Here is a 14,415-nt window from a genome sequence, read left to right as displayed (position 1 = left end):
TCTCAGTCACATTGCAAATTAAACATCACTAACGATTACATTATTTTAGTCAAATATTTTTACATAGGGGGTTGGTAAGCATTTTCCAGTATAATGTGCTATCCAGTAGTGGCTGCCAAATGTATTAACTCATGCCTTGGTACTTTCATACATCAGTCATAGACTAAACCCAACATAGAAAGTTCAAAGCACTTGGCATCTGTAAAGGCTCTCTAGAAACAACTCATTTGTTTTACAACACGCCCTAGAATTCCAGTTTTTATTTGGCTGCCACGTATGCCAAAACTGATACAGAAGAAAAAAAACATGAATATTAAATTCAGACAGGCAAGTTGGTATGTTTACAAAAAAGAGTAATGCCCTGAAAAATCACAGTTGACCGAAAAGTGCGCAGTTTATACAAAACACACACTATCCAAATGATGATGTTGAGACAAAAAAAACTTTGAGGCCAGTAAAGTCTGTAATGGAGTATTATGTTATAAAACATACATTTTATTGTAATTATCACTATAGAGTAAATGCTCCTGTTTAAAACTAAACAAAGAATACAAATATCTTCAAGTTTGACAGAAATTGCTGCCTACATAATTGTTTGAATATAGTGTTTTTATTATTGTTTTTCCTTTGAGTGAAATCATTAACATCCAAATACTGTGTTAGAGAGAGATAGAGATCAAAGGGTACATTTTAAAAAATATGATAGTCATTTTAATTAAGTGTCCTGACCTCATTTGAATGACATCCCTTTCCTGAAGAAATAAAACTGCAAAGTTTAATTGCTTGACATGACAACAAATTCTGGAGTCATTTAATGTATTTATGTTTTTTGGGGGGTTTTTTAAACTTACACCAGCCTACCTACAATCCCTCTATTACAAACCCTGAGGGACTGAGTAAACTGGTCTTAATAAAGAACTGGCCTTAACACAGGGAAATATCAGAAAAGGACTGACAGATTGTGGTCTTTATAGTTTTCTAATCTATATATGTAGATGCTCACAGTGCCTCTGCTGTGTGCATGACCACAGCAGCTGACAATGAAACAGTATGTTGGTGAATCTGTTCTCAGCAGGGATTTAAGAAAACATGTCTGCCGTGAAGAGAATAACATGTGGTTGTTTTTATGTCCTTTGTTGTACGTGTGACTTCTATTTCCTTTTATCTTTTGTTTCTTACAGAGCTGTTTGTTTGTTACAAAAATCTCTGTTACCTACACAGCAGAAAGGATGATGCAGCCCTTTATCAAGACAAGGTATCAAAGGGGACATTAAAGCAAAAACTTTTTTTTTTAAAAGGGATTGAGTTTCTGTTTCAATCTTTTCAAAAGAAAAAACAAATAAAGAAAGCAAACTTTAGCCACCTATGGGGCACAGTACAATTTCAGGCAACCCAAGTATTCACTTCCACAACTGTAAATCTTCACATGAACCAACCTTTCCACTGTGCTTTGAGTAACAAATAAGGCACAACAGGGTGTGGGATATACTGTAATATCCACATGCCCCGGGTGTGTTAAAAGTCATTGTGACAGAAATACAATGATTCTTGGTTGTAAATCTCCCTCCCTCCCTGACAGTTCTTTCCAAGGGTTCAAGGGAATTCGACTAGCTAGAAAGGGGCCAGGACTCAGTTGCATTAACGCATTGACCCGGAAGGGAAATGACGTGGCAGCCGCAGATTGGAGAGGCGGTTGCACTCGTTTACCAAGGGGTCATGTGGGACGGAGAATCGCAATCTGTTCCTTCGCTTTGGTTTATGCACATGAACCTAGAAGGACGGCGAGAGACCCCAGTTGTTTACTGTGATTAAGAAGTATCGTGAGTGTTTGTTTGTTTGTCTATCATTGTCTTGTTTGTGTTCACTAGATGGCTAACACGTTCTGGAGCTGTCGCCGTGGGCCAGCACCTACAGCCGGAACAACACTTCACAATTGTCACAAATATAAACTTGTATCACCCACCACAAGCACTACTGCACGCCCCCAGGACTGGTGACCGTGTATGTATTATTGCGGGGCGGATATTGTTTATTGTTTGGGACTGCAATCCCCTTGTTATTTACCCCATGCATTACACATTGGTGTGTATTGCCGGGGGATTATTGTTTGGTCGCCAGACCTGGAAACTATAAATAAAATCTTTTCCCAAATGGATTACAATTCTCTCTGTCTGTTTCATTCACGCACTGCATCACTCCTGCACCTGTATCCACTCAGCCACCTGTTCACAGTCATTTATTAAATATCCTTCTGCCACTGACCTAAAAAATAGTCCCTTCAAACTTAAAATAAAATAAAAACAAAAAAGCATTAATTATTTTTTTAAGAAACATTGAACTGATTAAAAACAAGAAGCACTTAATAGATGTTAAATTGAACACTGCCATTGAAATTGCAGCTTTGCAGATTTACAGGCCCTTTTTTTTAGATGTTCATTCTGAACAGTAGATGGAGCTGCAGCAAGCGATTTAGAGCAACATGGTGTTTAATTTATTGTTGTCCTTGTTGTTGTCTGAGGAAGTGCAGCAGGACAATCACGCAGGCCTTCTTTGCAACGTCTGGCTATATTAAGTTGCACATCAAAACAAACCTCTCACAAGACCTGTGGCAGTGTCAGGTGACAGTGTTGGGGAAGATTATTTATTTATTTTTGTTTGTCGTCCTTTGTGATCCGAGAGTAGTGACAGGAGGTATCCATGCCAGATTTGCGGTACCGCTTCACAGTGGCAACAAAGATGTTGTTTGCATTTTGAAATACTCAGACAGTGGCATAAAATGGACATCCGATGCCCCTCGCAGTTGACTTGTGTATTTTCTTTTTCCTTTTCTTTTTCTATGTCCAGAAGCTGTGCTTCGGTAAGTTCGATACTAGCAGTATTAAGTGATGGTGTCTGATTCAGACTCATCCAAAATCTAATCTAGAGTTTGTTTTCCCAAAAGATCAAAATTGATATACACTCGTCAGTCATCTTTATTGCAAATTTAAATATAGCTACCGTTTTTTTCAAAATGATATATTAAATGTTGTTGTTGTTTTTTTGGGGGTTTTTTTTATATATAGCGCCTTTCATAGTGGACCACCATCACAAAGCGCTTTACAAAGGTAGGCTGTGAACTGTGCAATATATGCAGAGTCACTTACAATAGGACATTGATTTAACATTTTATCCACAGGATGGAGCACAATGAGGTTAAGTGACTTGTTCAGAGTCACACAGTGAGTCAGTCAGTGGCAGAAGTGGGATTTGGACCGGTGACCTTCTGGTTACAAGCCCTAGACTTTAACCACTGCTTCCTTGTTAGTCATTTTTATTAATATAAATTTAAATATGGCTACCGTTTTTTCTTTTTTTTTTCCAGAATTCTAGTGGATATCTACAATTGATTCACCCCTTTTTGAAAAAAAATTTCAACCCATGGGAATATGCGGTAATATTCACACCCCCATGTGACCTGTTTTGACCAATCAGAATAGAGTATTTAAAAGATCCATTTTATAAGGCTTGCAGTAACAATCAAAGCAACCAAACATGCACAGCGAGCACTTACAGTACACTCTGTATTCCAAATGACTGTGCGCTCAGACCAAAATTGTTTACTTTTGAGTTGTTTATTAAAAAGCTTCTCTTGGTATTGGACACTGTGTTTTTTTAGATTGTACTAAATTTAATACAAATAATACCCTGCACATCTGGTGGAGGGCTAGTCTCAAGATATGAGACGAAAGAGATACTCCTTTATGTTCAGCCAACTCCTTTTCTGCAGGGATTCGAGAGATTAACATTTTCTCAAACCTAAAGTAGGAATGGGTAGCTCAGTAACAGCATGTTAAACAAGGGTTTAAAATCCATTTTAAATAGCATTTGAAGCATTATCACTGACCTTTTCTTCTGTTGGATATCTTTTGGTTCTTTGCCTATTTCTTTCAGTAATACTTGGGCTTAGGGATCTGTTATAAAAGATTATATACAATCTATACACATACTTGATTTATTTACCTCAAAAACTGTGGAAAGCATCTGCAGAATGAACAATCTCATACAGTACTTAAAACAAAGGAGGTATGAATCAGAGAATTTTACTAAACACATCAAAAATAAAAAATAACTCCATAGTTTTTGGTTAAGTGTTGTGAAATTAGAATTACATTTCTTCTGCAGTAGTGGACATTCTATACTTACATACCATGTTGCCAGCACTTAAGGATAGCATAGTGACGGTGAAGCATTAAAATACCCAATAGGAAGTTTTTTGGTTTTTTTTAAACTAATTATTATTTGCTTTGTCAGGCAAGGAGAGGTTGTTGCCAACAAAACCATGGGGGGAGAGGAGCTAAAATGCATCAAAGGTGGCTCTGGACACTGAGGCCAAGTGACATGTCCTGATTTTATGTCGATTAAGCATTAGATGTGGCAAGTAGGGCATAAACACTAATTATCCAAAACCTTAGGTTTTTACCTGGACACATTTCAATTAGAAATCTGAAAAAACAATTCTGCTTTAAAAATAATGGGGTAATGTTCTGTTGAGTGATAATCCAGACTCACAATTTCTGTATACAGAATGTAACTAAAAGGAACTAAGGGACTAAGGGACTAATTAAAAGAGTTGTATATGCAACGACTACTGCTGCTGTATGACTGAAATTTAATTAAAAGAAATTCTAACTAATTTATGTAACAGCTAGTACTTGAAGAGAAATAGCACAGTTTGCATTTGATTATTTAAGAGCTGCATTACTTCTCTTTAACTAAAACACATTCAACCAACAGGGATTCCTCTACGTCTTAAGTATGACCCTATGCTGTCTGAAAAGTCCAATCTGTCGTCCCCCCATCACAGGCTTCCTTCCATCAGTATACAGTATCTTTAATTTGTACTACATTAAAAAATAAATTGCAATCGACATATACAGCCATGTCCAATAAGTCACGCACACTTTTTATTTATTTGTATTTTTGTTGAATTACAGCCCACTAGGAACTATTTGTATGGACTGCAAAAAAAAGCAGCAGTGCACTGTCAGATCTCATAGATTGTTACTTTAAAAAAAAATCATGCATCTTACACTGTAACGCATCATCTGCTGTAGCTAGAGCACATAATCTCAATTCCTGTACCATACTCAATTGTAAGGACAAGGGACCAAAACCAGGTCCCATTGTAAAGTAGACTACTTAGCTAGTGTTCTCTCTAGGTTAATAAAGAAGGCATTACGCAGTGCCTTTTTTGTTTTGCTGAAATCCTGGCCTATGGCTTCTATATATTTATTTTTTAACACATTTTTTTGGTGTTTGCTTTTAGAAACTGTAAGTTTTTTTTTTAATGTATCTAGACTTTTACTTGTTAGATCATCCCAAAAGTAAATTTTCAGGTTCGTTCTACAATTGTCCAAAAGTACTGTTATGAAGTTTTGATGTGTTGAGGCATCCTCTAAATTGCTGAAATCAAATTACAGCACAGATGGGAATCACAGAATGTGATAAATAAGTGACCTCAAAATACAGTAACCATTAGTGTTATGTATTCTTTCTGTCTTCTTGGTGCCAGGGGTATTAAAACCTAAAATCAGAAACCCAATAAATCAAACATTAAAACTGAATTAGATTGTATCAGACCTATACAAAATGATTTGACCTCTGCAAATTTGCAACAATTGCAGCAACTTATAGTACACCCTCCATCCAGTGTGTAGCACCTTCCAATAAAACTCTACCCTTCTGAAATATTGAAGCAAACTATCTAGAACAGTACACTACAAAAAGACCATTGGAGCTACTCTTAGCTCCACTGCATAGCCTAATACTTTCAAATGAAGACGTTTATAGTATGAATGCTATTGGGTGACTATGTTTTTGAAGAACCACATCACAGATCAAGAAACAGATTGGCCCTCTGCACATTATAACGTTTGCACATAAATTTGCTGATCTTGGTCTGGGGGCTGCAACATACTGAACTGTATCTGTATACTCTGGGTCTTTTCTTAATTATCTGAAGAGTGGTGGTAGAATATCATGCCAAATGGTGTAATAATGCGTTTCAAAATGGAAGATTTTATGAAAACAGACAACAAACCTTTTTGTTATTCCCATAAGCACTTCTGAGGGCTTCTATTTCTGCAGTTCAGATTATTTAAATAGACAACAGTGCATTTTTTTTATGTACAGTAACTAGATATTGCAAGCAGTACACTTCACACATTTTTTTTTTATTTACTTCATTGTACTTTATTATCTGAAACAAAAACACATTGGAAATGTGAAAAAAGCCAAGTTATCAAAGGTGCCCAGCCATTTAAAGTGGAGATATAAAAAACACAAGCCAAGTTCAATCCGCTTTTACTGTGCCTGAAAAACACAAGCCAAGTTAGTAGAAACAATTGGGGCTCCAACCGCTTTTACAGTTGTGCATATTTGCTTGGTGTTGGCCATGGTTGCCCCACTTGTTTCTTCTAACTTAGCTTGTGTTTTTGATATCTCCACTTTAAATGGCTGGATACTTTTGATAACTTGGAGTTTTTCACATTTCCAATGTGTTTTTGTTTCAGATATCACTTCTTTTTTCACTTAATGGATAATAACACACACACATTACGAGAATAGCTAAATTGTTCAACCTATATTGAGGCAATGTATTGCCATTTGGATAGGGTAAATGTAAATAGTAACCTAGTCTGTTGAAAGGGTTAAGATGTTATAGGTTATAGTTTCAAATCCCACGCATGGTAGACCTTTTTTTATATTTATATTATATAAAATGTAAAAATAAAACTGTCTTACCTTAAATTTATAATAAGACAAATAATTACAATAATAATAATGAATAATAACACTATGTAACACAATTTTTGTTCCTGGGTAGTAAGTGTTATTTCCTAATTGCTTATGCCTCAAAAGTATAGAAAATGGCTATTATTCCCCACAAACTTTGCTTTTGTGACCAGACAGTGATATTTTGAAATGTACCTATTTCCAATGAGAAAACGGGCGAATTTGTTTCTTTTCGTTCACATAAAGTCAGAAAAAAACAACATATGAATCCAAATTAACAAAAATGACTACAAAAAGATTTAGAAGTGAGTAATTTTTCGAGATTTACGATTATACTGTAAATCACTTTCACGAATCAGTGCCCAAATGTAGTCTCCCATCATGTTTGCGTTATACTGTCCTTGGTAGCAGCGTTCAAAGTCCAGTATATCCTGGTGGAAGCGCTCGCCTTGCTTCTCCGAGTACGCTCCTATGTTCTCCTTGAATTTATCAAGATGAGCATCAAGGATATGGACTTTGAGGGACATCCTACAGCCCATTGTGCCGTAGTTCTTCACCAGAGTCTCAACCAGCTCCACATAGTTTTCGGCCTTGTGATTGCCCAGGAAGCCCCGAACCACTGCGACAAAGCTGTTCCAAGCCACTTTCTCCTTACTAGTGAGCTTCTTGGGGAATTCATTGCACTCCAGGATCTTCATCTGTGGTCCGACGAAGACACCAGCTTTGACCTTTGCCTCAGACAGCTTAGGGAAGAAGTCTTGAAGGTACTTGAAGGCTGCCAACTCCTTATCTAGAGCTCTGACAAATTGTTTCATAAGGCCCAGTTTGATGTGCAGTGGTGGCATCAGCACCTTCCGGGGGTCCACCAGTGGCTCCCACTTGACATTGTTCCTCCCCACAGAGAACTCGGTCCGCTGTGGCCAGTCCCGCCTGTGGTAGTGCGCCTTGGTGTCCCTGCTCTCCCAAAGGCAAAGATAGCAGGGAAACTTGGTAAAACCGCCTTGAGACCCATCAGGAATGCCACCATTGCAGCCTCTTGATGCCATCTCAGAAAAATGCAGATATGTATCCACTTAGGCAGCTGGAACTAAACTGAACTGGTGGGCTTAAGGCCCCTGTATTTATACTACTGTTTATATTACTGGAAAGTTCTAGAAAGTTCTAGAAGTTACTCCAAGTTTACTCAGCACTGAATCTATCTGGAATGTTCTGGAAAATAGGTAAATTTCAAAATATCACTGTCCTGGTCACAAAAGCAAAGTTTGTGGGGAATAATAGCCATTTTCTATACTTTTGAGGCATAAGCAATTAGGAAATAACACTTACTACCCAGGAATCAAAAAAAAAAAAAAATGTGTTACACGGTGTAATCCACCCTAACTCATACCCAGGCTACACTGCTCCATTTACCCCCTGATCCTTTGTGATCTGTTTTGTGTTTCTGGCAGAGCTAGCACATCATACCACCCAATTACTTGCTGTAAAAAAGCTATTTCTATTTTTTTCCCCCCATAACATCATACCCACTATCTAGGGTTACCATCTCTGGAATGCAAAAAAACAGCACTTTATATACCGAGCATCAAAAGAAACTTATCACTATTATAACACATTTATTTTTAAAAAAAATATGGTATATAAATGATGGACATTGACAAAATGTTTTTGGTTTCTTTTTAATCACTCAATCACTCATCCCTGATCATGACACGCATGAATTAGTGAGACAGTTGATTGGACACTGGATATGGAGTGATTTCAGCTGTTGAATTGCAAGCTTGAATTAAAACAATAAAGAAAATCACAGAAAAAAAATATGCCACATCTGTCAAGACCTTTGTGCAATCGGCATGTTGGAGGCTGGACTAGGGCAGCGTACTGTGGCTCGCCGTCTTGGGTGCTCACAGCCAGCAATTTCAAACCTGGCGAGATGGTATAACCAGACACACTCTGTCAATGACAGACCACGAACTGGGAGACCAAGAGTCACAACACCTGCCCAAGATCGACAGATCATTTTGCAGCATCTTCATGATATCAGTTGTTAATCAGCACAATAAAAAGTCACTGCACCTGCTCTAAAACACAGTTTGTCATTTTTTGATCACATCTAGACACACTAACAAATTGTACCACGGGCGTTTGTTTTATCAGCACATTTTGCCAGCCAGTCTTTGAACTCTGTTGCATTTAACCAGTTGTCATTGAATGTGCAGTTTCTGATGCAGGATTTCTTTTTCGGGGGGTAGTAGGATTACTCGATGCACCTTTGCCCCGATTGTCCATTGTTTAATTTGTATTTACTTCTATCACACACATGAACACTTCTATCTGCCCACAGAGAAACTAGAGCCTGCACTTGCTCAGTGTCCCAAGGCTGTACTTTTCTCTCATCACACTCGCTGCCTGCCATGTTTGTTGTTTTTCATTCTGGAGTGTACTGACTGATGCAACGTAATGATGAAAATCCTTAACCCTGCCCCTGGCTCAGCTTGGGTCACAGCCGGATTTCGATGTCTTGTGAGGCCGGAGTTTCACGGTTTGGTTCTCCCTCAGCTCGACAAATAGCCAATGGAGAACCACCCTGTGGCGGAGTGTCTTGCCCCTATATATATATATATATATATATATATATATATATATATATATATATATATATATATATATATATATATGCGCACTGTTTTGTTATTTGTATTTTGCAGCGCGGATAAAAGCACTGCGTATTTGTTATTGTTTTTATATTTTAAAAACCTTGTGAGGATGCGTGACTGATCAGCTAGTGATTTATTTAGCTGGCTGACAGTCACACATCCTTATTAAACTCGTGCAGATGGTGACCATCTCCCGAGTTAATTCATTGATTAATTGTTGCTAATCGGGAGATGGTCACTGTATATAAACCTGCAGCTCTCTACCCTAGCGGAGAGTGTATTAGGAGTGAGAGCGGAGAGAGCGAGGAGAGAGAAAACAAAATTTAAAAATAACTGCTAAGCGTGCTGGTTTACACCAGCACGATACTTACTTGTTTATTTGTTTGGCCAACGCACCTTTTTGTTTGTTGTTTGTTTAAATCTTTTGTTTAATTTATTATTTAATAAATACGCTGAGCGCCGTAGCTCTCAGTATCACCATCGCCATCCATTGTTCTGTTTCTGTTTACTTCTGGGTCCGTGACATCATTACCCACACGTCACTGCAACAACAGCACTCGGTCACACACCCGTACCCGTACCGTACCGTGCCGAGCCCTCACGGGTCGGATGTGCCAGTGGAGAAGAGGTATAAGATAATGTGGAACCTTGAGGTCCCGCCAGGTCTGAAAGGGTTAAAACAAATATTTAGTTTCTGGCTGAAAAAATAAATAAATAAAAATGTTCTCAAAATTACTAAAATACACTTAAGATATTTTTGCTTGGGAAAGGGGGTTTCAATTACAAAAGTGCTGCGTTTTTCAATTCCAACTTGGATTATCAAAGGTTTTTCTTCTCCTTATATTATATATATATATATATATATATATATATATATATATATATATATATATATATATATATATATATATATGTTCAGTGCAGTACAGGTATTATCCACCTGCCCTTGAGATAACACAAGGCATTGGTTAATTGTTAATTGTGGAAAGTTTATTATTTGAAAATAAAAACCATTCTGAGCTTTTGTAAGTAAAGGGATTTTTACCCAAATCTGAAGTTTCTTATTACCCATTTGCCATATTGTATTCTGTCGGAGCTGCCCATCTCTCTGAGTAAAATGGCTGAAGAAAATGTATAGAATCTCATTCATTTAAAATAATTGTATAGTAGCATAACCTCTGATGCAGAATCCCTTTCCTGGTACTTCACAATAATGTGTCCAACTATCAAATGTTATGCAAAACTCTGGAATTTATTGTAAAATTATGTTTGCGATATTGATACCATACACTTTTATTGCAATATGCTTTTTTGTTGTACAAAACTGCTGCGTACCGTATTGCCTTTCAAGTTTTATATGGACTACAAAACACACACAGTCGTACCCTAATGTATCACTTGATAAATTCTGTCCAACATTAAAAATTATTCCTAAAAAAATTGACTTACTGTAAGACAAACAAAATGACAAAACATTAGAGAATATTTCTGAGAAATAAATGACTGCACCTCTGCATTGCTGACATTTGACACGCTAGACCGAATAAAACAAAGTTACAAGGTGAAGAAATGATGAAAAGAGCTGCATTTTTCATCTCTTAAAGCATTTCTGTGATGCCATCCTTTGATCTTTTGATTGATTCATTATACGAATCTTCTAACTAAAAGTGGCTGCGTGGGTTTAAAGCAGTGGGTTTAAAGCAGTGGTTCTCAAACTTTTTGGGCCGCGCCCCCCCTTCCTCTTGTCTGTGGTACGTGACGCCTCCCCACCCCCCAACACGCAGACACACATGCATACATATGTACATATACTGGTATTTTTTTGTTTTTTTCTCACGAACCACCCACCGATCCATCGGAATAAGAGCAAACTGGCAAAAAGGCTTAACACTGCAAATTACAGTTTAAAGATTGTGACCAACGCTTACTACATAGTAAGCTGATAAACAACATACATTACCAGATGACATGAACTTCATCCAAAAATATGCAAGCTTAAAAGGCACCAATCAGATGCACAGCGCCATCTACAAACTTTGACATGCCTGGAGGTGTCAGCATAAAGATTTGTTTTAAGTTAATATATACCGTATAACAGGAACATTTGGCTGGTATTAAATTCGGCGGATTTGCTATGTTGGGGGATTTTTTTCACAGTACGTTCACAAAAAAAGTCACAGTATTGCATTCATACTTTTAATTCCAAAAACATTTAAATACATGTTTACTTAACTAAATATGTCTGCTAAAACAGTGTATCATTTACAGTAACTTATTATAGCATCTACAATGTAACTGCAGCAACTTGGACAACAAAAAGGCCTAATCAGTTACAGTATTTATTGTTCGTATATGGCCCTTAATTTTACGAACTAGTAAACTTTTATGATGAGCATTTGCTGTCTCTCAGTTTTAAAACTATGATTCCCAACATAACACAGTTTAACAATCACAGTACTACCATGCAGTAATTGTAGGGCAGTATTGCCACGTGTGAAATTTTTAACAATAAAGCCGAGACGAAAATGCTTTTATTTGCTTCGAAATCATTTCAAATTGGTTAACAGACTAGCAAGCACTGGCAAAATCAGCTCAGTTTTATACGGTGCAAAACGTTTCAACGTTTAGTTTCTGGACTTTGCGATACCTGCACGATGCCACTTATGTTACTTAATTAAACTCTTGTAAAAAAAAATGCTTAACATAAAAAAGAATAGTCCTACTACAGTAGCAGGCAGTTTACAGTTCCTCTGGGTTTCTGATCGCATCATCAATTCCAGATTTTTTTAAATCCTTTGATGGAAATGTCCAGTCTACTTTTAATGTTTTCAAGCCAATTGGCTTCATCACTGCCATTCTCATAACCACTTTGATATCTGACACATTATTTCCCTTGTTCAGCACTTCTTTAACCTGTTCTGTATACCAGTCCTACGAGTACTGTATGCAACCCTCTGATTGGTGGAAGTATTACTGGTGATCCAATCAAAATAGCCAATAAAGCCCAAATAAAGTATCTGCCTTTTATACGGTATAGCCTAAATTAAGATGTGCGCTGTAATTAATTAATTAATTGATTAATTAATTAAATAAATAAATAAAAACCCTGAACCTTCTAACGCCCCCCCCCCCCCCCCACCCCACCCCCACCCCCACCCCACCCCCCCCGGATACAGTCCCCGCCCCCCAGTTTGAGAACCGCGTAACATATCCACAGTTTATGCTACATATCCACAAAAAACTGGATTCGTCAACTAAACCACAGTCAGAACAATTCAACAGAAAAGTGAATACCATTTTATTACGCAACAATCATTTCAACAATTCATTAATAATTATAGTATTGAACATTTCAAATGTAACACTTAGAAAAGGGCTTGCAATTTCAGTTCAGCATTTCATATTGTTTGCTAAAAGTAAAAAAAAAAAAAAAAACTTAATTACAAATTGTGACAAAGCTTCTTTATACAGTATAACTGTTCCTGGTGGATAAAGCACTCTCAACAACAAAGGATGCGCTTTTATTCAAGCACATCATATCAAACATCTGCACAGCCGAAACACTGTATTTAAATGAACAATTAAACATAAAAGGGTTTCTTTTCACCACATATAAAGCACTACATCAAAAAATGAAAAACTATTATAAAATAAACATTTCAAAAGAAACTAGTGTGTAAACAGCTATATGTACATACAAAACTGTAAAAACTAAATTATATATTTTTTTTAAAGTAACAAAAAAAAGAAAATAACTCAGTTCCCATTATGTAACGTAGCACCCCCTAAGTAGCACAATCCACACAGATGTAACGCTTATCAACTTTTCCTGTGCATTTACCACATACTGATCTTTCACACTGGGCACTGTGACAGGCTGGCGTGTGTGGTGACGTCAGGCCAGAAGAAAGAAAGAAAACACAGGCAGTACTACAGGGCAAAAAGACGCAGCGCGCCGTTTAAATACAAAAAAATAAAATAAAAAGTTTAAACACAAAAACACTGCTCACACAGCTAAATAAATATTTTAAATAAAACAAATCACAAACACAAAATGAACAGCCAATACAGGTCAGGCTGGGCAAATGCCTTCACAGATCCTGTATATGTTTTTTTTTTTTTTTTTTTTTTTTTAATTTTCTCTCTCGCTCACGCTCTCACTCTCGTTCCTCCTCTGAACATCCAAACCCCTCTGAGCCGAGAGTGGGTCTTTTATATTCGTGGCTGGAGCCTTAATTACCTTTTAATAAATTACCTTATTAAGGCTCCACCCACATTCCCACGTGAGTTCTAGGGAAGGGGTTTTAACCCCATCCCCACGACTACACATTACAAGACCGGCTTTTTCACCGGTCTCAAACAGCAAATAATAAAAGACGGACGGTGCTCGACCGCCCGCACATAAACACAATAATGATTAGGACGGACGGCTTCATCCGCCCGCCTACAAATACAATAAGAAGAAGAAGAATTACAATAATACAAAACATACAAATAATAATACAGGGGCGGGGTGTACCACGTCACAGGCACAGATATCAAAAGTTTTATTTTTATTGCATTTAGCTACCTGGCATTGTTTTCTCTTGCGTGTGTCACTAGGTCTTCATCTGTTTTAGGTTTGGCAAAACTATCAATAACTTTACTCTCCATTCCTGGTTCACATTCCTTTGTTTTTTGCATTTTTATTTTTCTAATTCCACTTTCATGTTCTACATCTATAACATAGTCCTCACTACTAGCTTCACTTACAACAGACACTCGAAACAGTGAATTATTTTTACAGATTTATCACTTATCATTGTTTATCCCGTACTCTAGTGATAGTATCATCCCCTGGGCTTCCTCTTGTGCCAATTTTCAAAAGGCTAAGTGCATTATTGCAAATACTGGACCTTTATATTAAGAAGACCAGACCGACCCAAAACAGTGGCAATGTTTCTGGATATACCCAAGAGTCAGAGTGACAGCAGTGGAACTGGAAGCA

At 37.2% G+C, this 14,415-nt stretch overlaps 1 protein-coding gene across 9 annotated transcripts in view; it reads right to left on the bottom strand.

The window, feature by feature from the left end:
• Positions 1 to 14,415, bottom strand: part of LOC117402985 (ADP-ribose glycohydrolase MACROD1-like) — a 921,538-nt gene that overhangs the window by 744,134 nt on the left and 162,989 nt on the right. The window lies entirely within an intron of this gene.

The sequence above is a fragment of the Acipenser ruthenus genome, chromosome 5, assembly GCF_902713425.1.
Source record: "Acipenser ruthenus chromosome 5, fAciRut3.2 maternal haplotype, whole genome shotgun sequence".
Lineage (NCBI taxonomy): Eukaryota > Metazoa > Chordata > Actinopteri > Acipenseriformes > Acipenseridae > Acipenser > Acipenser ruthenus.
Note: the sequence above shows the minus strand (reverse complement) of the source record. Positions and strands in the feature narration are given on the sequence as shown.